The 21,495-nt window shown below is 46.3% G+C and overlaps 2 long non-coding RNA genes and 8 other non-coding genes across 11 annotated transcripts; 2 read left to right on the forward strand and 8 right to left on the reverse strand.

The window, feature by feature from the left end:
• Positions 1–5,829: 5,829 nt before the first annotated feature.
• Positions 5,830–5,902, reverse strand: Trnar-ccu3 (transfer RNA arginine (anticodon CCU) 3). The gene has a single exon. It is a non-coding gene; the product is annotated as a tRNA-Arg (tRNA).
• A 588-nt stretch (positions 5,903–6,490) lies between these two features.
• On the forward strand, positions 6,491–10,911 carry LOC148002777 (uncharacterized). Of its 2 annotated transcripts, none has more exons than XR_015631456.1 (2): positions 6,491–6,721; positions 10,172–10,911. It is a non-coding gene; the product is annotated as an uncharacterized LOC148002777 (long non-coding RNA). The 2 variants fall into 2 exon arrangements; XR_015631455.1 differs by having other exon boundaries at positions 6,491–6,696.
• Positions 8,307–8,378, reverse strand: Trnap-agg11 (transfer RNA proline (anticodon AGG) 11). Its single transcript has one exon. It is a non-coding gene; the product is annotated as a tRNA-Pro (tRNA).
• Positions 8,720–8,792, reverse strand: Trnak-cuu12 (transfer RNA lysine (anticodon CUU) 12). The gene has a single exon. It is a non-coding gene; the product is annotated as a tRNA-Lys (tRNA).
• Trnak-cuu13 (transfer RNA lysine (anticodon CUU) 13) lies at positions 10,324–10,396 on the reverse strand. Its single transcript has one exon. It is a non-coding gene; the product is annotated as a tRNA-Lys (tRNA).
• A 2,216-nt stretch (positions 10,912–13,127) lies between the features above and the next one.
• Positions 13,128–13,199, reverse strand: Trnap-agg12 (transfer RNA proline (anticodon AGG) 12). Its single transcript has one exon. It is a non-coding gene; the product is annotated as a tRNA-Pro (tRNA).
• Positions 13,200–13,209: 10 nt separating this feature from the next.
• LOC148002778 (uncharacterized) lies at positions 13,210–15,125 on the reverse strand. The gene is made up of 2 exons (XR_015631466.1): positions 14,547–15,125; positions 13,210–13,906 (listed from the first exon to the last, which is right to left on the reverse strand). It is a non-coding gene; the product is annotated as an uncharacterized LOC148002778 (long non-coding RNA).
• Positions 14,226–14,297, reverse strand: Trnap-ugg3 (transfer RNA proline (anticodon UGG) 3). The gene has a single exon. It is a non-coding gene; the product is annotated as a tRNA-Pro (tRNA).
• Positions 15,126–16,810: 1,685 nt separating the features above from the next.
• On the forward strand, positions 16,811–16,882 carry Trnap-cgg1 (transfer RNA proline (anticodon CGG) 1). Its single transcript has one exon. It is a non-coding gene; the product is annotated as a tRNA-Pro (tRNA).
• A 108-nt stretch (positions 16,883–16,990) lies between these two features.
• Positions 16,991–17,063, reverse strand: Trnak-cuu14 (transfer RNA lysine (anticodon CUU) 14). Its single transcript has one exon. It is a non-coding gene; the product is annotated as a tRNA-Lys (tRNA).
• Between the last annotated feature and the right edge of the window lie 4,432 nt (positions 17,064–21,495).

The raw sequence follows: 21,495 nt of genomic DNA on the forward strand, positions 1-21,495 counted from the left end.
ATCAGAGGCTAAGGCAGGAGGAGAAGTCAAAGAGTGAGGCAAACTGGGAGTGGGGTGTAAGGATTGTTATGCAGTTGACAAAGTAAGAGTAAGAGGTCCCTCCCACACCCAGAGATAACTTAACTCCCAGGTTCTTCAACACAACCATGCTCATAGGTGAGACATCCTGCCACTCCAATACCTGGCCTATGAGGCCCAGCTGAAGTGGACCCTATCCACCCTGCCCTGCCAGAGACACAGGCTCACAGGCTCACAAGAGGGACAAGATCCAGTCAGAGACAGTAAGACCAGCTAACACCAGAGGTAACTAGATGATGAGAGGCAAGCGCAAGAACCTAAGCAACAGAAACCAAGACTACTTGGCATCATCAGAACCCAGTTCTCCTAAAACAGCAAGCTTTGGATACCCCCCAACACACTGGAAAAGCAAGATTGATTTGGATTTAAAATCACATCCCATAATGATGACAGAGGACTTTAAGAGAGATGTAAAATAGGGGCTGGGGATTTAGCTCAGTGGTAGAGCGCTTACCTAGGAAGCGCAAGGCCCTGGGTTCGGTCCCCAGCTCCGAAAAAAAAGAACAAAAAAAAAAAAAAAAAGAGAGAGAGAGAGAGAGGTAAATAACTCCCTTAAAGAAATACAAGAGAACACTGGTAAATAGGTACAAGCTTTTAAGAGGAAACACATAAATCCCTTAAGGAAATACAGAAAAACACAATAAAACAGGTGAAGGGATTGAACAAAACCATTCAGGATCTAAAAATGAAAATAGAAACAATAAAGAAATCACAAAGGAAGGCTACTCTGGAGATGCAAACCTAGGAAGGAGATCAGGAATTACAGATGCAAGCATCACTAACAGAATACAAGAAATAGGAGAGAATCTCAGGTGTAGAAGATACCATAGAAGATATTGACACAATGGTCAAAGAAAATGCAAAATGCAAAAACCTCCTAACCCAAAACGTCCAAAAAATCTAGGACACAACGAGAAGACCAAACCTAAGGATAATAAATATAGAAGAAAGAGAAATTCCCAACTAAAAGGGCCAGTAAATAACTTCAACAAAATTATACAAGAAAATTTCCCTAACCTAAAGAAAAAGATGCCAAAATAGATTGGACCAGAAAAGAAATTTCTCCTGTCACATAATAATCAAAACGCCAAATACACAAAACAAAGACAGAGAAGGGAAGATAGGGAAAAATGTCAAGAAACATATAAAGGCAGACCTATCAGAATCACCAAACTTCTCAACAGAGACTATGAAAGCTGGACAATTCTTGGCTAATGTCATACAGATCTTAAGAGAATGCAAATGCCAGCCCAGGCTACTATACCCAGCAAAACTCTCAGTTACCACAGAGGGAGAAACCAAGGTATTCTAAGACAAAACCAAATCTAAACAATATCTTTCCACTAATCCATCTCTACAGAGGATAATAGATGGAAAACTCTAACACAAGGGAGGAAACTACACCCAAAAAGCAAGAAATTAATCATCTCACAATAAACCTAAAAGAAGAGAACCATACAAACATAATATCATCACTAACAACAAAAATAACAGGAACCAACAATCATTGGTCTTTAATATCTCTCAACATCAATGGACTCAATTCCCCAGTAAAAAGACATAAGCTAACACACTGGGCACATAAAAAGGACCTATCATGTTGTTGCATAACAGGAAATACACATCAGAGTCAAAGACAGACACTACATCAGACTAGAAGAATGGAAATTTTTTTCCACACAAATGGCCCCAAGAAACAAGCTGGAGTAGCCATTCTAATATTGAACAAAATTGACTTTCAAACAAAAGTTATCAAAAAAGACGAGGAAGGACACTTCATACTCAACAAAGGAAAAAGCTACCAAGATGAATTCTCAATTCTGAACATCTGTGCTCCAAATGCAAGGGCACCTACATTCATAAAAGAAACTTTACTAAAGCTCAGAGCACACATTGCACCTCACACAATAATAGTGGGAAATTTCAACATCCCACTCTCACCAATGGACAGATCATGGAAACAGAAACTAAACAGAGACATAATGAAACTAACAGAAGTTATGAACCAAATGGATTTAACAGATATCTACAGAACACTTCACCCTAAAACAAAAGAATATACCTTCTTCTTACCACCTCATGGTAACTTCTCCAAAACTTACCATATAATCAACCACAAAACAGAACTTCTTGGGGAATCACTATCCCTGACCTCAAGCTGTATTACAGAGCAATAGTAATTTTAAAAAAATCTGAATGGTATTGGTACAGAGACAGGCAGATAGATCAATGGAACAGAAATGAAGACCCAGGGGGTTGGGGATTTAGCTCAGTGGTAAAGCGCTTGCCTAGCAAGCGCAAGGCCCTGGGTTCGGTCCTCAGCTCCGAAAAAAAAAAAAAGAAATGAAGACCCAGAAGTGGACCCACACACCTATGGTCACTTAATCTTTGACAAAGAAGGTAAAACCATCCAGTGAAAAAAAGACAGCATTTTCAACAAATTGTGCTGGTTCAACTGGTGATCTGCATGTAAAAGAATGAAAATCAATCCATTCTTATCTCCTTGTACAAAGCTCAAGTCCAAGTGGATCAAGGACCTCCATATAAAACCAGATGCACTGAATCTAATAGAAGAAAGAGTGGGGAAGATCCTTGAACGCATTGGCACAGTGGAAAATTTCCTGAGCAGAACACCAATTGCTCAGGATCTAAGATCAACAATCGACAAATGGGAACTCATGAAACTGAAAAGCTTCTGTAAGGCAAAGGACTCTGTCAATAGGACAAATCAGCAACATACAGATTGAGAAAAGATCTTCACCAACCCTACATCCGATAGAGGAATAACATCTAAAACATACAAAGAACTTAAGAAGTTAGACTCCAAAAAATACCAAATAACACTATTCAAATTGGGGTGCAGAACTAAACAAAGAATTCTCAACTCAGGAATATCAAATGGCCGAGAAACACCTAAAGAAATGTTCAACATCCTTAGTCATCAGGGAAGTGCAAATCAAAATGACCCTGCGATTCCACCTCACACCAATCAGAATGATCAAAAACTCAGGTGACAGCAGATGCTGGTGAGGATGTGGAGGAAGAGGAATCCTCCTCCATTGCTGGTGGGATTGCAGACTGGTACAACCATTCTGGAAATCTATCTGGCAGTTCCTCCACAAATTGGAAATAGCTCTACCTGAATACCCAGATATACCACTCCTGGACATACACCCAAAAGAATCTCCAACATATAACAAGGACACATGCTCCACCGTGTTCATAGCAGCCTAATTTATAGTAGCCAGAAGCTGGAAATGACCCAGATGCCCTTCAATAGAAGAATGGTTACAGAAAATGTGGTACATTTACACAGTGGAATACTACTCAGCTATTAAAAATGACAACTTCGCCAAATTTGTAGGCAAATGGATGGAATTAGAAAATATCATCCTGAGTGAGGTAATCCAGAGCCAAAAAGACATACATGGTATGTACTCACTGATAAGTGGATATTAGCCCAAAAGCTCTGAATACCCATGATACAGCTCAAAGCCCATTTGAAGTTTAACAAGAAAAAAAAAGGATCACTTAAAAAGAGAACAAAATAGGGGCTGGGGATTTAGCTCAGTGGTAGAGCGCTTACCTAGGAAGCACAAGGCCCTGGGTTCGGTCCCCAGCTCCGAAAAAAAAAAAAAAAAAAAAAAAGAGAGAACAAAATAATCATGGGAGGCAGAGGGAAGGAAGGAGAGATCTGGGTGGGAGAAGGGAGTGGGATGGAGAAAGGGGAGACAGGACCAGGTATGGGAAGAGATAAGAGAGAAGTCCAGAGAGCCAGGAGAATGACTAGAAATACGTAGCTGTGGGGGGTGGAGAACTTGGGAACCACTAGAAAGTCCCAGAGGCCGGGGTTGGGAGAGGCTCCCAGGACCCAATGGGGATGACATTAGCTGACATACCCAACAGAGGGGAGATAGAACCTGAAGAGACCATCTGCAGTCAATAGACATGTCACCCAGTTGAGGGATGGGGTCACCCACCCATCTAAAAAATTTTAACCAAGAATTGTCCCTGTCTGAAGGAAATGCAGGGACTATAGAAATAAGCTACAGTTGAGCCATGTGTACAGTTGAGCTATAAGCTATTCTGTCTAGAACAGAATAGAATACGAAAATAGAACAGAGGCCGTTGGCTCAGCTTAGACTCCATTGCTGCCTTTTACTTCCACTCCCTTCCCCTCCAGGTTGATGAGTCTGTGGTTTAAAGCCAGAACAGAGACACCTACAACAGTTCTTTTATGGGTAATTCTCCCCCAACCCATATCAATAACCAGTCTGCACTCTTCAGTCCAAGGGATGGATTGAGGAGAAGGCGGAGGGAAATAGAAAAAGACGAAAGAACAAAGGGGAGAAGAGAAAGCCACTTACCACACATGCCGAATCTAAGATACAGTCAGGGATTACAGCATAGTCTGAGTGACCGGCTCCTTTCCCAGAATATAGTGAAGTAAAATTAGCTTTAAAAAAGTATTAGATATTAATTAATTGATTTCCTTAGTGCTTTACTAAAGTTTTGCTTGCACTCCCAATGTGCAAAGCATGGCTTCACTTGCTACCTGAAACAGAATGACCTAGAGAACTGGCTGAATCAGTGGGTCGTCCTTCACAACGTGCTGACTGCCACCAACACTTATGTAAAATCTCACTCACTTGCTTGCCCACACAGCCTTGTGATTTTAAAGTATAACATAAAATTACAAAGCTTTGCAGGAGCTGTCCTGGCTTCGGTCCACCGATGACATCTCTCTTCCACTCTGAATGGCTCAATGCGCTTACTCCAGGAAGGTTCCCCCAACAATCGCTGTCCTCGGGCTCAAAGAATCTGGCCTTTGTGTCATCAGAGTGCTCACTAAATCACAGACCAATTTGCTGGACCCCAAATCATAGACCAACACCTGAGTGTTCCCACCTTGAATGGATGATAAAAAGTCACAGAACTGACCATTCTTAAACAGAAATTCCAACGGAAGATCACCCATTACCCAGTTAAGTCATTTTCCTTCTCCCTGGACCCTCCCAGTTCCTCCAGTCCTTGCCGGTTCACTGTCAGAAGAGCAATCTCTCTTCCTTGGACCTGCCTGTTCGTCCATCCTCTAGTCTGTTTTCTGCCTACCTCTCTAGTCGAGGGAAATAAAAGCCTCTCACACTGATAAGACCTGGGGCATCAGGGGTTTGTTTTATAAAAATCTCTCCCATGTTTTATCAGCCAAGCGGACCAGAATCAATTAAATTTTCCTTTGTGAGGTTGAACAATGTTAATAAACTGAAGTTTCATGTGATGTCACTCCTGTAAGGGCTGTACTCAGGAGGCTGGGATAAGGAGAGTTCAAAGCCAGCCTGAGCTACTAGGGGAACGGGGGTGGGGGTGGGGCGTGCGGGGCCGGAAACAAATGAAACAAATGTTACTTAATTCTTCCCCTATTAATGAACTTTTGCTTTTAGCTAACAGCTACAAAAGATCTTCTTTGTAAACAGATTTGTGTACTCCTGAAAGTCTTCATACTCTCCCAAAATACGGGGTTACTTCTGGCATACTTTCAGTGCTGTGCAAACAAAGGCTTTAACAGGACAGAACTTGAAAGTTGAGTGCAAGCCTAGATTGCTCTCAGAAGTTCACACGATGCCTACCCACGGGCAGGTCCCACTTACCACATTTCTTAAGCAAATAGACTGAGCATTTGATGCGGTCGTTTTTATATAGCTGATTTTGCCACTCAAAATGTTACCTGCCAACCAGGTAGTAGTCTCAACCTACCCCAGGTGGGACTCGAACCCACAATCCCTGGCTTAGGAGGCCAGTGCCTTATCCATTAGGCCACTGGGGCAGCTAGTCCCTACTCTCTTGAAAAATGTTAAGTGGAATCCGTCCTCACCAGGCGTTAACGCGTTATTCAGTGATTAGTGTGGGGACTTAATTACTCGGGATCTCTTATGTGAGTTGCCACAGTCTTCCAGACCCTGCGCCCTCACAGACCTTGAGCTCCCCTGGCTGTGCTCCCGAAACTTCAGCCCACCACTCTGCAGGCACCTACGCCTGCACTTCCTTCCCAAGGCTTCCTGGCTCTGGACACACCGCATTCACCTAAGGATAAAGACTCGGGTAGCACTAATTGGGGATCCCTGACTGCCTCCGACGGTAAAACCCTGGGCCCTCGAAAAGTCCTCAGGGGGGTCCTCGCGGGTGTTCCTCTCCAACCCATCCGTGAACCGTGCTGCGGAGAGAGACGCAGGGGCGTCCCAGGACTGAACGCCACCTTCGAAGCTTGGCCACCGTTCAGGACCCTGAAGGTTCAGGCCAGAGCCTCTCAGTAGACACCAGCGCGCCAGAGGCGTCCGGGCTCCAAACAGCCCTCCCACGCCCGAGAGCTGCCGGAAGCGACTCCTTAGTGGTAGCTGGCAATTTACCCAGTGCTGAAAGTTCGACAGAATCTGGAGCTGTTCGGACATGTCCCCACCCCGCCTTCCAGCTCACAGAACTTTAGAGGGACTCCCTCCTCCTCCTCGCGTCCGTTGTCGCTCTCCGCACAGGAATCCGCCTTGCAGTTTCGAAACGTCGAGCTGGGAGCCCGGGCTCAGTCAAGACTCTGCAGTGGCCGGAGGGCTGCCTGCGGTTCTTGGAGTATGTTTCCCACCCGAAGCGCGAGGTCTAGTTTAAAAGTCCTTTGCACTTTTACGGAGAGCAAGGGGGGTGGGGGAGGAAGCTCTCACGCAGACGTGCAAAGCTGAGTGAGATCCTAGTTGGTTCCGGGAGCGGCTTCCCTTTCTCGGGTCTGCGCCCCAGGGAACTGAAAAATGCTAGCCCAGAGAATCCCAGGAGGGCACAAGATTTGCATTAAGGACTACTGGCAAACTTCACACTGTGTGTTTATTAGCAAGCCAGATGATGTCTTGTAGATTGTCCCACAACCCTGTTTGCCCCGAACACACTATAAAGCTGAGGATGACTTTGAACTTCCGATCCTCCTGCCTTCCCGTTCCACTCTCTGGGATAACAGGCGTGGCGTGTACTGCCACGCTGAGCTTCTAATTGTCTTTCTTATACGAGTCAAATTTGGTGGGAGAGGAGGCAAAAATGTCGCAAAGACTCTGGGTCTAGTCAGAAAGAACATGTCAGCCTGGTAAATCAACCCGTACCTACCTCGCTGAAACGCCATTTGGTTGAGCTGTATTTCCGAACGCCTGGGTGGCATTTGCACATTATTCTTGCATGCTTGATAAGCTTTTTCATTGTAATTTGGTCGTTTCTGACAAGATGCAAAAAGTCCCCTCCTTCTCTCTTTTTCTTTAGATGGCGTGCAGGGGATCTAACCAGAAACTGAGGCGTGCTAGAAAGGGCTCCCCCACCTTCTCCTTAAGCCCACTCCTTGAAGGTTGCTGGACAGTGCAGGGATAATGAATCTAGGGGGTATAATTTCATTCTCCGCAAACCCTAAAGAGATATTTGAGGGTCTCAACATCTTAGGACCCCTCCTATGCCAGAGGATTAACTTTCTAGAAGCAGCTCCCAAGGGATAGAGGCAAGTAGGGCATTTCTCCCAGCCACTTGCTCTAGCTCTCCCTGCATTTCCAGGGTCCCGGAGCGATTGGCAATTGCCTTCAAAGTAACTCTGAGGCTCTGTGCTTCCCGTGTCCACATAAATTTGGCCCAGAATTCCTTTGCTATTTTGAAAGTTCTCTGATGTGGTGTTTGGAATTGGGGTTGAGGGAAGGGAGACCACAGCTTAGCTCAGGCTGTTCTAAGATTAGTTCTCCTGCCCCATCCGCCCTGGAGCTGGAATCCCAGGCATATACCATCCTCCTCACAGTCAAGGTTGCTTTTGTTTTGTTTTGTTTGCAATACCACAGCTGGATTGATTTTTTTATTCCAATATTTTCCATGAGTTTTATCCATCTGGTTAGTTTGAATAATCCCAGTCATTCTTGATGGAAATTTTGAGTTATGAACTGATAGCTCAGCTAATTGCTTGCCTAACCCTGGGTTCTAACCTGAACACCAGATTGATAGACATGCCTATATTTCAGCACACGAGAAGTGAAGGCAGGAAAATCAGAAATGCAGTTACCCTTGACTTTGTTCAGGACCAGACTGAGCTACAGGAGTGAGTCCCTGCCTCAGACAGAAAACAAACAAGGTCCAAACAAACACTTTGAGTACTTCTGTTTTCCTTTGTTTAGTCATACCTTCTAAGTAGCTACGGTCAAGTCGCGGTTTTATGGGCAAAAACAGGAGGGCTCGTCCGGGATTTGAACCCGGGACCTCTCGCACCCTAAGCGAGAATCATACCCCTAGACCAACGAGCCTTGAGTATTGGTTCCATCTGCTCCTTCTAAGGGGGATAAAGTGGAGTCCTTTGGTTGAATTCGGTAGATCCAGAAGGAATTGAATTTCAGATCTACCTGGAAAGGGTAAATTTAAGGGCATTGCAAGACTGCCCAGTGTCCTACTCCATCCAGAACGTCAAAAGAGATTCTGTGACATTTCCACCCGCTCAAATCTAGTATATCCAGTGCTGCTTCAGGCAGAACAAGAGACCCACAAACTGCCCACTAACTCGGGTTTTGGCCTAAATGTCAGAGTTACTGAATGCAGAGCCCCAGGAGAAGGGAAGTGCCAGCGTTATCTCCCAACCAAAATGATAGCTCGCCCAACGTGGGGCTCGAACCCACGACCCTGAGATTAAGAGTCTCATGCTCTACCGACTGAGCTAGCCGGGCGTCCTGCGATTGACTTGCTGAGTATCATGATTACCAAGGTTGGTACAAGAATACTGGAAATTGAGATACTGGGGTCATGTCCGAAATTCCATAGTCTCTTCACCTCTGATGTCCAGGTTTCTCTCAGGCCAAGGCACCAGGGTTGCAGCACCGGGAGGACGAAGGGCCAAGAAGACACAGTCAAGTCCCTCCAAGTCCAGGCTAAGCTCTTCTTGGGACAAACTATCCTAAGAGAGCGACAGACAGATGGACACGGACTGACTGTCCATCTTTTCGCCCATGCCAGATGGGGCCTCCCCTCCATATATGCCAGCCTCCCTCCAGTCCCGTCTTCTAACCGGGAAAAAAAAAATTACGTCTCAGAGACGGAATTAGACCCCATACAAATATCTATGCAGGTAGACTCAGGGAATAAAACCCATACAAGTGGTGCTTGGGGACACCAGAACCGAGAACCGAGGACAGCAGAACTGAGAACTGGGTCTTGCTGGCTCAGGTGGCCCTGGGGGAAGCAGGCTGAGCTCGGGCTCTCAGTGTGAATCATCGGAGTTCACTTTGGCGTCCCAGCTGACGTCCCAGAAATGCTGGGAATATTGTACTGATCCGACACGGCCCAAACGTTCACACCCCAGGTCCCAAACTCCAATGGCCCTGCGACGGGGATACCTAGGCAGAACCCGCAAGAGTCCTTAACTACTAAAGAGGCAGAAGAGGGAGCTAGGAAGATGGATGGAACTGTGTTCTCGCGCGAGCACGACCACCCCACACCTAATGATCAACTCAGGCCCGGCCAGGCAAAAGCTCTACCACCGTTTCGTTGTAATTTTGTAAAGGTGAATTGCCCTCTTCTCTGTGCGTTTCTTTATAGAGAGAATTCTGCGAAATACAGGCTAAGTGTTGTGTGCTTCTGTCAGGAACAGAGGGTATAAGAAATTATAAGTCACTCTAACTTATCTGTTTCCACTCCCCCCACCCCAGTCACGTTATTGTACGTCACTTTTAGGATATTTGACTTGTGGGACGTTCTCAAGCCCTCTATCCCAAACAAAACCAAAGATCGGGCCTGACAATAACAAGTCTGTAGGATGGAGGGGCGGAGGACCCAAAACTGCAGGCTCGAACCACAACTGGGGTTGGGGGAGAAAAAGACTAGTCATCCGCTACTTACCCCGGACCCTGTGGGCTACCCCAAGGTTTGGTCCAGAAATTTGAGAGCGTCAAGAGTCACCCTACAAAAAGACGGTGGAGACCTCCACATGCTGAGGATGAGACGAGGGAGTGGCAAGAATTTGAGGAGTTCCCTTTCTGAAGCCACTTGGAAAGGAGTTGTACCTTTTATTCACATGACATACAACATGGGTTTTCTTCTGTTTTCCCAGACAGGGTTTCTCTGTGGCTGTCCTGAAACTCACTCTACAGACCAGGCTGTATGCTAGATACCCGCCTGCCTCTGCTTCTGTCCAGTGCTGGGATCAACCGCCGGTTAACAACACACCTTAAGATTCACGAAGTCCAAACCAAAATGTGTAGCCGCCCAACGTGGGGCTCGAACCCACGACCCTGAGATTAAGAGTCTCATGCTCTACCGACTGAGCTAGCCGGGCAACTGCTCTCTGAGCTCGAAGTTTACTACACGTGACCTGAAGGCACTGAACTGGCTAAGTAAATAAAGTCATTTCAGATTAAGAGCAATTTCCGAAATAAGTTTTACCCCCACAGCAGACACACGCTTCAGGAACACTGAGCTACACACCTTCTCTCAGCCCTGAGCACCAAAAGGAGCAACTAAAGAGTAACGAGAGGACCCTGAGGCTAGGGCTAGTTCTGCGGACCCTCTCGGAGAGAGGAATAAGGTTGAACTGCCTGTCCGGTTCTCCTTCCCCTATTCCCAGATGCAGGTGGAAGCCTCCCTCTAGTCCTTCCCCCTAACCGCGACGAAGACCTTGGCTAACACTTGCTCCTTTCGCACACCATAGAAATGCAGTGCAGACAAACACAGCCTCGTCAGGCGCTTGAGGAGCGAAGTCCAATCTGGGTCGGCACCTGCACCAGGTCTTTGCGCACCTGGTCAGAAGACCGGCACCCAATAGTTGCTTATTAAACTCTACGTTTGTCCCGACAGACGTCTCTGCTTGCCTTTGTTTCCCCAAAACTAAACCTAATCTAAACGTAAGAGGTCTCGTGTGAGTCTAGTGCTCGGCTGACTTAGTCGTTAGGAGCTGAAGGTCTTAGGCCAGGTCTTAGCCCAGGGGGCGCAGAGGCTGAGAGCTGGCACAGGGTGGCCGTAGTGGGAAACAGGTCAATCCACGGACTCCAGCTAGGGCTCAAAATGTAGGTCAGTAAGGTTTAATTTGGTATCCTAGCCAAGGTCCCAACAAAACCAGGGGTACTGATCTGAGCCAACAGAGGCACCCCCAGGGTCCTATCCACACCCACTCTCTGGGCTTCTTTCTGTCAGTCAGAGGCCCAGGAGTCTGGTCTTACCCACGCCTCAGGAAGGAGACCTATCACACGGCAGTGCTGCACACAAAATACCAGAAGCTTCCATTGAAGTCTCCAGAACACACGCTAATGCGGGGGGGGGGGGGTGTCTTCATTTATATCCCTACTTATTTCCAACCTAAGAACTGGGCTGACTTCCTCATCCACTTAACTGCAAACAACCTTAATTGTGGGAGGAAGAGGCACAGAGAGCCAGCATAGGAAGGACTCGGTTGTCACCTCCCCCCGACTTCCCTCACCTCCACCCCACAGAGGGGTTCATGTCTGACTTTACTCAGGCTGGACTAATCTCCACTACCGGCCACACCGTAGCCTCGTGTAGTTTTAAAACTTCAATCACTGTGTGCTTTTATATGGAGAAGTACTTGGTTCGTTTTATTCTGTTTTTTAAGACTAAAAGTCCAGAGCTAACCTTTTAATAAAGAAGACTTGGGCTCTCTTATGCACATAGGAGCACTTCTCAGTGCCTCTAACTACCACTGAAAGTTCAGGGCTTTGATGCAGCTGTAATGAGGAACGGTGCTGAGAGCCTTTGAAAACAGCATCTTTTTAGTAGCAGGGGGCCATAACTCAGCCATAGAGCACCTCAGGTTCAAGCCCTAGTAGTTGGTAGGAAAACAGCCTTGATGTCCAAAGCTGAGGTCTCATGGGTGAGAACGGCTGCGATCTCTGAGTACTGTCTAGAGAAAGCAAAGATATAATATCTTGGTTAATTGGTTGGTTAATTTATTTATTTTATTATTTTTATTTGTTGTTTTCGTTCAGTTTGGTTTTTTAGATAAGGCCTCACTATGTAGCTCTGTCTGGCCTAGAACTAAGTAAACCAGGCTGGCCTCGAATCTGTAGAGCTGCTCCATCCTCTGCCTCCTCCCATTATGATATTAAAGGCCTACACCACTCCACGCCACTGATTAATTCATTGGATTTTTAATTCTTTTTTTTTTTTAATGTTTATTTGCTTTGGGTGGAGGTCAGAGGTCAGAGGCCATTTTGTGTGAGAGTAGGTTCTCTCCTTCTGTCGTGTGATTCCTGGGGACTCACTCAGGTGATCAGGCTCAGCAGCAGGCATTTCAGCCATGGAGCCAGCCTCTGGCCTCCGGATGACTTGCTTGTTTGTTTGTTTTTAAATAAGGCCAGTTCATTCAGGATTTGAATCCCGGAACTAGCTTGATCTAGGTAAGAATCGTATCTCTAGTCCAAGGGACAGTTTCCACTAGAGTGCCCCACTGAGTGGAAATCCAGGATTGGACTTCCGCAGTGGAGAGTAGGACTCTGGGGAATTGGAGTAGCAAGTTGCTATACTCAAGGTGGAGTTTCTATAACACAGTAAGGCAGGAGAATAGCCACTAGCCAGTGTCTCGGGACTCTTGTCCAAACTAAAACATCACGTGGCCCAACGTGGGGCTAGAACCCACGACCCTAAGATTAACAGTCTGATGATCTCCACCTGGCAGTCTCTCAAAACACAAACAAAACAAAAAAGTCGTGCTCTACTAACCGAGCTAGCTGGGAAAGCCATGCAAACACTTCTGGGGCACCGGTATACTGGTTTTGCAGATGAAGTTTAAAATTCCCATCTTGGCATTTGCCTACCTGAAAGGTTGCCTCTCCAAAACCCCTGACCTGAACCAAGGGCAGAGATTGGAGTTACAGGCACAGGTTTTAATAGTCTTTCTGTCTGGACTCAAAGTATTCAGGAGGCTTCCCTCCAACAAGCGTACCTGGCCAGCTGTAACACAGATTGAAGTCAGAGATGTCTCAGGGTTAAGTCTAGGATACACTGTTACCTTACATTTCCTAACGAGTGTTTCATAAAAGAACAAAATACTAAGCGGGCTCGTCCGGGATTTGAACCCGGGACCTCTCGCACCCTAAGCGAGAATCATACCCCTAGACCAACGAGCCACATCAATAGTACTCACAGTTTCACTTTATGGTGGCAATTGAAACAGCGGCGGACCCTGAAGCGCTCAGCGAATAAGAAAATTATGTTTCAAATAATCCTGGAAAGACTAATTCCGGGACCGTGTACGCCAAAATAATCAACGTTTCCAGTCCCCCTTCACGACCTACAAAGTGAGAAACAGCCCCAGGTCCACAATCCGGAATCCAATCGGTCTGGCTTTGGCTACGGGCAGCATGGCTGGGATCAGCGTTTGCCTACGCGGCTGCTCGCAAAATGGGAGCCGAAGTCTCTCCCGACGATCAGACGGAGTCCCTAGGAGTCAAGGGGCGGCTGCGTGGAGGGTCCTTGCGTCCTTGCCGGCGTCCTTGGCCACGCAGCAGCCCGAGAGTTCAGTAAATGTCAGCTAATTGCCATCTGTACCAAGCCCCTCAGCACTTCTTCACATTGTGTTCCACCTGTCTGTCCATTCCGGTCAAAATCAAGAAGGCTCCCCACCTGGGTGTAGTGGCTCACAACTTTAATCTTCGAGGGCCTCCTGGTCCACATAGAGAATTCCAGGACAGACAGGGTTGCATAGATAAATTGTACCTGAAAACAAGAAAAGAAAAGGAGAGAGAAGCGGGGGGGTGGGGAGAGGAAGGAGAAGAAAAAGAAAGGAAAAGACTTTGACTTCAGGGCGACAGCTCCACGAAGCGCACGAAAGGCCCTAGAAAAAAGTAGGTACAGATTCATCAGACCACCAATGTCCCTCCCTCCCCCCTTCCCAATCCTGGGAGCAGTTGCTGTGTTCTATCTTACTAGATGAAGGAAGTTACCCTGAGAGACAGGGCCAGAGTGCTGAACGGGTATCCAGCACCAGCCCATCCTCACTTAACCCCCTAATACCCAGCAAATCTGGGCTGAAAGTGTACCCCTTCCAATTTAAGTACTATCCCGTAAAGTGCGCGTTTCTTCGAATCTGTTCCTTTGCCTTCTGTTGCTGAGAGAAACGGTAAGTGGAACTTGTAAAAGGGTACCTTTATACCGGGCTCGTCCGGGATTTGAACCCGGGACCTCTCGCACCCAAAGCGAGAATCATACCCCTAGACCAACGAGCCAGTTCACAGCTTCTGTTCCCCCCCTCCCCTCTCTCCAAATGAGGTAGTCACTGTCGTTTACAATATTTATTCTCTACTCTTAAGTTATTCAATATCACTGTGCACAGGAACCGTAAGGATTCACTGGTTCACAGCCACGATGGGATTTCCAGGGCGAGCGCTAGTCCAGCGACATAAACCAAGGAGATGATGAGCTGGAAGTTTCCATCCTCTAAATGCCTAACTAGTGTGGAATATGTATGGGCTTACCTGTCATTAAAGTAGAAGACAGTCCAGGCACGGTACTGACGCTACAGATCTCAAAGGAAAGTGCAGAGAGCATCCATTTTTCAAGATGATAAATGCCAATCAAAACAAAATGCAAAACTGACAAACCAAAGACGTATGGCTTGGCTACATAGATTTAAAGCGCTTAAAATACATATGGTTTTAGCCAGGTGGGACGAGAAAGGCCTAAAATGGAAGCACTTGAGATGTGAAGCGAAGGGTATTAGGACTTCAAGGTCCATCTTTGGTTCCAGAGTGAGTTTGAAGCCAGCCTGCCCACTACATAAGACCCTCAAAAACATGTAGGGCTGCTTCTGCTTCTGCTTCTGCTTCTGCTTCTGCTTCTGCTTCTGCTTCTGCTTCTGCTTCTGCTTCTTCTTCTGCTTCTTCTTCTTCTTCTTCTTCTTCTTCTTCTTCTTCTTCTTCTTCTTCTTCTGCTTCTGCTTCTGCTTCTGCTTCTGCTTCTGCTTCTGCTTCTGCTTCTTCTGCTTCTTCTGCTTCTGCTTCTGCTTCTGCTTCTGCTTCTTTTTCTTCTTCTTCTGCTTCTTCTTTTTCTTCTTCTTCTTCTTCTTCTTCTGCTTCTTCTTTTTCTTCTGCTTCTTCTTCTCCTCCTCCTCCTTCCTCTTCCTCTTCCTCTTCTTGAATCCTAGACTTTGATAACTATGGGTCATAGTTCCGATTCCCCCATTTTTAGGACAGATTCTCGCTATATTGCCTAGGCTAACCACAAAGAAGTCACCCTGCTCCAGGTGTACAGTCCCTGACTGCTCCTAAGTGGATTGGGTGTGAAATAACCAAGTTTTGGAGTGAGGGTTAAACAAAAGGGGTTTCTTGAGGCCTGGGAAGAGTCTCAAGACCCCAAACTGTACATTTGTGTTTTTGTTTTTTGTATTCTTTGGGAGCTGGGGACCGAACCCAGGGCCTTGCGCTTCCTAGGTAAGCACTCTACCACTGAGCTAAATCCCCAGCCCCCAAACTGTACATTTGTAATCCCTGCTCTGTGGAGGCCAAGGCTGGGGGTCAGTCTAGGTTGCAGGGAAACTGTCTCCAAGCAACAACGCACAGGTCACCTCACACTCCCACCATTGCTGGTCTCCGGCCCCTGAGCTGAAGTTCTAGGGGAACCAAGCTGACCACGCAGGCAAGAGGTCTCCTCAAATACACACAAGGCCGTTCAGGATAGCAGAAGGGCTGGACAATTCGGAAGTCCAGAACCTGCGTTCCTCGGGGTCTGCTCCCTCTGCACGACAGACTTCCGGAAGGAGCCTTCTACCCACTTCCCACCTGGCTACAGCTTAGAACAGAACTGAGACGCCCATACTATGGAAATGTGGGATTCCTCCACCCAATTCTGTTTGATCAGATCTGAATTGAATCAACATCTTTCAGAATAAGACCTCATAGGCAGTTGGGTCCAGACTAAAGAGGGCACAAGGACCACCAAAGTGGGCGAGAAATAAGGGTATTTGGGGTTCCTTGGCCCAATCTAGGATTCTTGCTAAGAGTTTAAGAGGGTCAAATGCATTTGGAGAAACTCGGCCCTCAATGGCTATTTCCTCTTAAGGGAGCAGAAAATAGGCTTCTGTCACTGAATCCCCACAGACGCCTTCTTAGTATAGTGAAGTTAACCAGCCCAATAGTGTTGGAATCCGGAATGGGGCAAGAATTCACAATGGCACTCCAGTGGGCCAAGTCCCAGGCCTCACCTGCTGTGTTGGCTGGGCACCACGTGCCAGTTGGGTATCTTTTTTCTTTGATCGGAGGTGTCAGATAATTCAGCTGCTCCTAAGAGGCCTTTTAGTATTCCCATCGTCCTGCGCATAGAGACCATACCCTGTCTCTGAACCTTCCAGATGCAAACAAAATTTTATGGCTGAGACCAGTGAAACCAGACTCCGGGAGAGTGAGATGTGAATCCTATTCATTATCCAACTGGCCAAGCTGCAGCTGCGTCCCCCAGTCTTGGGCGTCCAGTGGGGCTGTTTGGCCACGTGTTTGGGGAGCGTTAGTGGGGAGGTTTATTTAATGGCTGGTCCTTGCCTGGTTCTTGCTCTCTAGCTACACACACAGAGCCTCAACAGCAGTCTCAGCCTCAGGCAAGGACTTCCCAAAGTGTAGCTTTTCTCCCGAGGTACAGGCTACTTTGTAGCAGGCTCTCTGGTAAATTGCCAGAGCAAATTGCGAGTGCAACTCATTTGGAAATGAATACAGGCCTGTAAGAAAGTATAAGAGTAAAGTAGCTGTGTGGCTCGTTGGTCTAGGGGTATGATTCTCGCTTCGGGTGCGAGAGGTCCCGGGTTCAAATCCCGGACGAGCCCTGGAGGGGGTCCAGTTTCCCAATACTTTTGCTTCCAACATTTTTTTTTTAATTCTATCAGTTAAAGGTTTCTCCTTTCTTTATGAGATCTCCGATAGCAAAATAGCTACGCCCAACGTGGGGCTCGAACCCACGACCCTGAGATTAAGAGTCTCATGCTCTACCGACTGAGCTAGCCGGGCTGCATAGCAAGGTGATGACCAATGAGTTACAGAGCCATTATTGTCCTGCTCTCTTTTTGGTGAAATCATGGTAGAGAAAATTCCCAGTGAGAAACAAAGAGAGCGCCGAATCGGCCGCGAGGGCTGGGAAAGTACATGAAAGCATGGATCCACCGAGGCGCGAGCTGGGCGGCCGCTAAGAGACCAGTGTTTGACTCACTGTGGCCAGAAATCTGGAGGTTTACTCTGAATAGGCACCCAGGGGCGTCTGCTCTGAAAGGTACAAGCTTCACTGTCAAGCGATCGCATCAGTGAAGTCCACGTCGAGGAGTGTAAGTGAAAATAAGGGGGACAAGGCGTGTCTCCCTGCAATGGTTCTTAAAGGATGAGTCTCCTCTAGGCTTACTAGAATCCTCGGGACAAAACCCAGTAGGAGGCCACAATTTCGTCACCCACCTGCTATCTAGCGGGGGGCGGGGGCGGGTCCCTTTAAAATTTATTCTTCGACAATTTCATACATTTATATAATGTGTGTTGGTCATTTCACCCCTCCGTTTTCCACCCACTCCAGCTGGTCCCCACTTATTCCCAAAAGGCCTCCCTCCTATTTCCGTGTCTGTTGGTTTGCTCACATGCTTCTTCGGTTTGGTTTTGGTTTGTAACCTACTGAGTTTTATTTAGTAGGACTGTTTGCATGAGCGTGAGGCATGACCTCCCCAATCCAGCAACCATTAATTGGCCCTAGAGAGGGGTGAAGATCTCACGAGCGCCTCTGACTAGCTCCTTTTTGTTACAAATATTAATTGTGGGAAGGCAAGGGGGAAATCAAGGATCGGTGTTTGGCAGCTTTTATAGCCCTCTGGGTCTGGTGGCAGTGTGTAGGGTCAGACCAGTCCCGGGAGCGCCCACCAGTACCCACCAATCAGGAAGCTCCTATCGCTGCTATGCAGTCGCTGCATGGTTGCAGCTTAGCCTGCACTTGTAAGGTAAGCAAGACAAGAATCAGAATACACAGCACAGGAGAAAATTTCTCCACAGGATGATCCAAGAGAGCTGGAACACCCGATCACGTGGCCAGGAAAGGTGGTTTATACCAAACACAGCACTCCTCACATGCAAATGAAGGTTTGCCTTTACACCAATCACAACATTTTTCTCTTTAGCACTAATCCCAGTGATCCCTCTGCTAGATTACAAGAGATGTGCTTCCTCCCTTTCTGTCTTGGATGAAAATGTTTGCAGAATCACCAAGAGTTCACCCAGGCTTGTGCAAAAAGACTGGTAGAAACAGAAACAGTCCTGGAGGAAGCCATGCCCTTGGGAACCAAAACAATCAGCCTGTAATGAGTACCGAGGAGTTTTCCTAAGGCTTTGTCAGCAAGTTACAGACAAGCAGTGCTGGTGTGGGGGCAGCTTGGCTGGCAATCTGACTGACACAGTCCTTTCTCTCAAGGAAGCCAGGGCAGCAAGGAGAGTCTGAGAACTGCCAATTAAGAATTCAAATTGCGTTGGGGATTTAGCTCAGTGGTAGAGCGCTTGCCTAGCAAGCGCAAAAAGCCCTGAGTTTGGTCCCCAGCTCTGAGGAAAAAAAAAAAATCAAATTGCCCCAGCCATCAATGCTTTTGCTTATTCATAGAAAAATGAACATCAAAAAACGGCATTTAAAAAGTCGTTCACTAATTGTGATTTTAAAAAACAAAACAAAATGAAATAAAACAAAACAAAACAGGGCTTTAACAGTACCAAACAGCTGCTCAGTATCCCATAGGTAATTATAGCTTATTTATCTGTCTCGATTTTACCATCAAACAAAGTGATGAGACGGGCACTTAGTACTTGAGCTTGTGAAGCCAGGGTGTCTGTCACGCAGGAGCATACAGACAGGCAGGTTCCTCTCTTGAGGACCAGACTCAGGAAGTAGCCGTTTTGAGAGCAAGTGTGACCCTGTGAGTCCCCTCTGACCGAATTTATTGTGTTCCTACCTTCTGGCAGAAAGGATCTAGTTCCCATGTTAGAAGATGATGGTGGACTGGCCCTGTGGTTTGCCAACTAAGCATGGGTGGATCTTCATGATGCTTTAAGATTTCTAGGTGTGCTGGACAAGGTGTTTCACATTCCGAATCCCAGCACTTGGGAGTCAGAAAGATAAACACAAGTTTGAGATCAATATGGGTGACATAATCAGTTCCAGGCCAGCCTAGGCTACAGTGAGACTCAAAAGAAAAAGAAAGGAAGGAAAAAAGAAAAGAGAAAGAAAGGAAGGGAGGGAGAGAGACAGAGAGAGAGAGAGAGAGAGAGAGAGAGAAAGAGAGAGAATATGAACGAACTTATCCTCAGATGTGGGAAAACTCTGGTAATTAAGGTCGAAGTCCACCATGACTGGATAGCCTCTGGGCTCAGTGCAATATGGGAGACTCCCTTCATTAGCAGGGCTTCACCTTCCTTGACTTCGTCTGGGGAATTCACAGTCTACACAAATGGCTCTGCCTGAGGGATGTCACGTAGCCTCAATTAAATTATGAGATCAATTTCCTTCCTCCTGATAAAACCTGTTCAGCCAGCACCTGAGAGTCCTGAAATGCTTCCCCATGCTAATGAGACATTTCAGATATCCTAAGCGCCAGCCAATGACCTTTGTCCATCCTTAATGTTCCTGCCCTCAGTCCCGTAAAACTTTATAAGCCTTGAATCACAGTAAGTAAAGATGATCTGCTTCCTGAGAGCTGGTCCCAGTCTGGTCATTCGCGTATGTATTCATCGGGCTTCCAAACCCCCAGTTCATTGGCTTTGCTCCCACTGCCCTCGTGGATTGAATTGGCTGACAATCTACAAGAGCAGCAACACCCACACTCAGCTACCTAGTGAGTCCAAGGCCTAGACCGAACACAGGAGACTGTCTCAAACTAAAAATCAAACTGTTGGGGTCTAGGAGTTGCCTCATAAACCACACTCAAAATCAGACAGGGTAGTTTATTGAGCATATGTCCCAGAACCAGTCAACCAGGGCTACAGTCCAGATTTGGGGACCAAACCATGACCCTGAGTTAAGATCCTACACAATTTTTAAGCCTAAAATCCACAAACATCTGTTTGTTTCACCATGTTATTTCACCAATCAGGATTTAGGGATAGAGGACTTCCTTAGGAACATATGAGCTTGTTGTACACTCGTCCTGGGATGCTCAACTGTGGCAGGGGACTTGCCTTGTTTAATATTCATGTCCTAACTTGTCTACCAGGATGGGACTTGTCTAACATTCATGTCTTAACTTGTCAACCAGGATGTCAGTTATTCACATACATGTCTCTTTCTGCCAAGTAGGAAGTCAGTTCCCAGGAAGGTCTTGGGAACTTAAACTTTACTTGACCACTATTCAAAATAGAAGTCTTATTCCAAATAGTTTCTTATATTGATACAGGTGTCTCTCTTATGTTGGGGTTCATCCCAGGGGCAATTTATAGTGGCAAATACCATAAAAGTTCATACGCAGGAGCACAAAGTGTTGTTAGACAGTTGGTATGCATCCAAGCTTATTCTGGGTAACTATAAAAAACAGTTCTACCGACTTTTATTGTGATTGGTGTCCGAGGGCACAGAACATAACAGAATGTATAGTCAACTTAAGCATGAGAAAGTTTCCTGGTAATAACAGAAACAAAATAGTAACAGTTCAAAACAGAAGGCTTAAACAAGCAACTGTTACCTAGGCCCGAACACACAGCAACAAAACAACATCTGGACTAAGTTAAATAATTTTCCCCAAAAACACATGTATAGGTTGGGTATGGTGGTGTATGGCTTTACCCAGCATTCAAGAGGCAAAGGAATATGGTTGTGAGTTAGAGAGCCAGGGCTACACAGCGAGACTTTGTTTCAAAACAAACAAATAACAAAAATCCATGTCTACCTAGGACCTCAGAGAACAGGAGTCTTTGCAGATATGATCAGTAAAGTTGAATGGAGTCATAGTGAAGTTGAATAAGCTCTAATCCGGTGACTGAAATAGACAGGAACACAGTGGGAAGGGACTGCTGGGATGACAAAGGCATGTGTTTGTAACTAAAGAGTAATACACGGGAAAGGGAATAACACTCGAAATGTAAATAAGAAATACTCAAGTTAATAAAAAAAAATGGTCAAAAAAAAAAAAAAAAGAGTAATACAGATTGCAGGCAGCTACCAGAGTCTGGGAGACACAAGGAAGGGTCCTCCTTGGAACCTTGAGAGGAAGCAGGGCTTGCAAATACCTCAAGGAAAGACTGCTGGCTACAGAGTAGCAAGAATACCTTTCTACTCTGTTAAGCCACCCAGCTTCTAGTAATTTGTAACAGCAGCTGTAGGAAACTAATTAGTACACAGTAACATGTTTTGGAATTTTGTCGCAAAAGATGTAATGGTTTATGGGATAGAAGTATCATTAGAAAAATGAGCATTCCCTTAATCTTAGAGCAC

The sequence above is a fragment of the Rattus norvegicus genome, chromosome 10 (assembly GCF_021556685.1).
Source record: "Rattus norvegicus strain SHRSP/BbbUtx chromosome 10, alternate assembly SHRSP_T2T, whole genome shotgun sequence".
Lineage (NCBI taxonomy): Eukaryota > Metazoa > Chordata > Mammalia > Rodentia > Muridae > Rattus > Rattus norvegicus.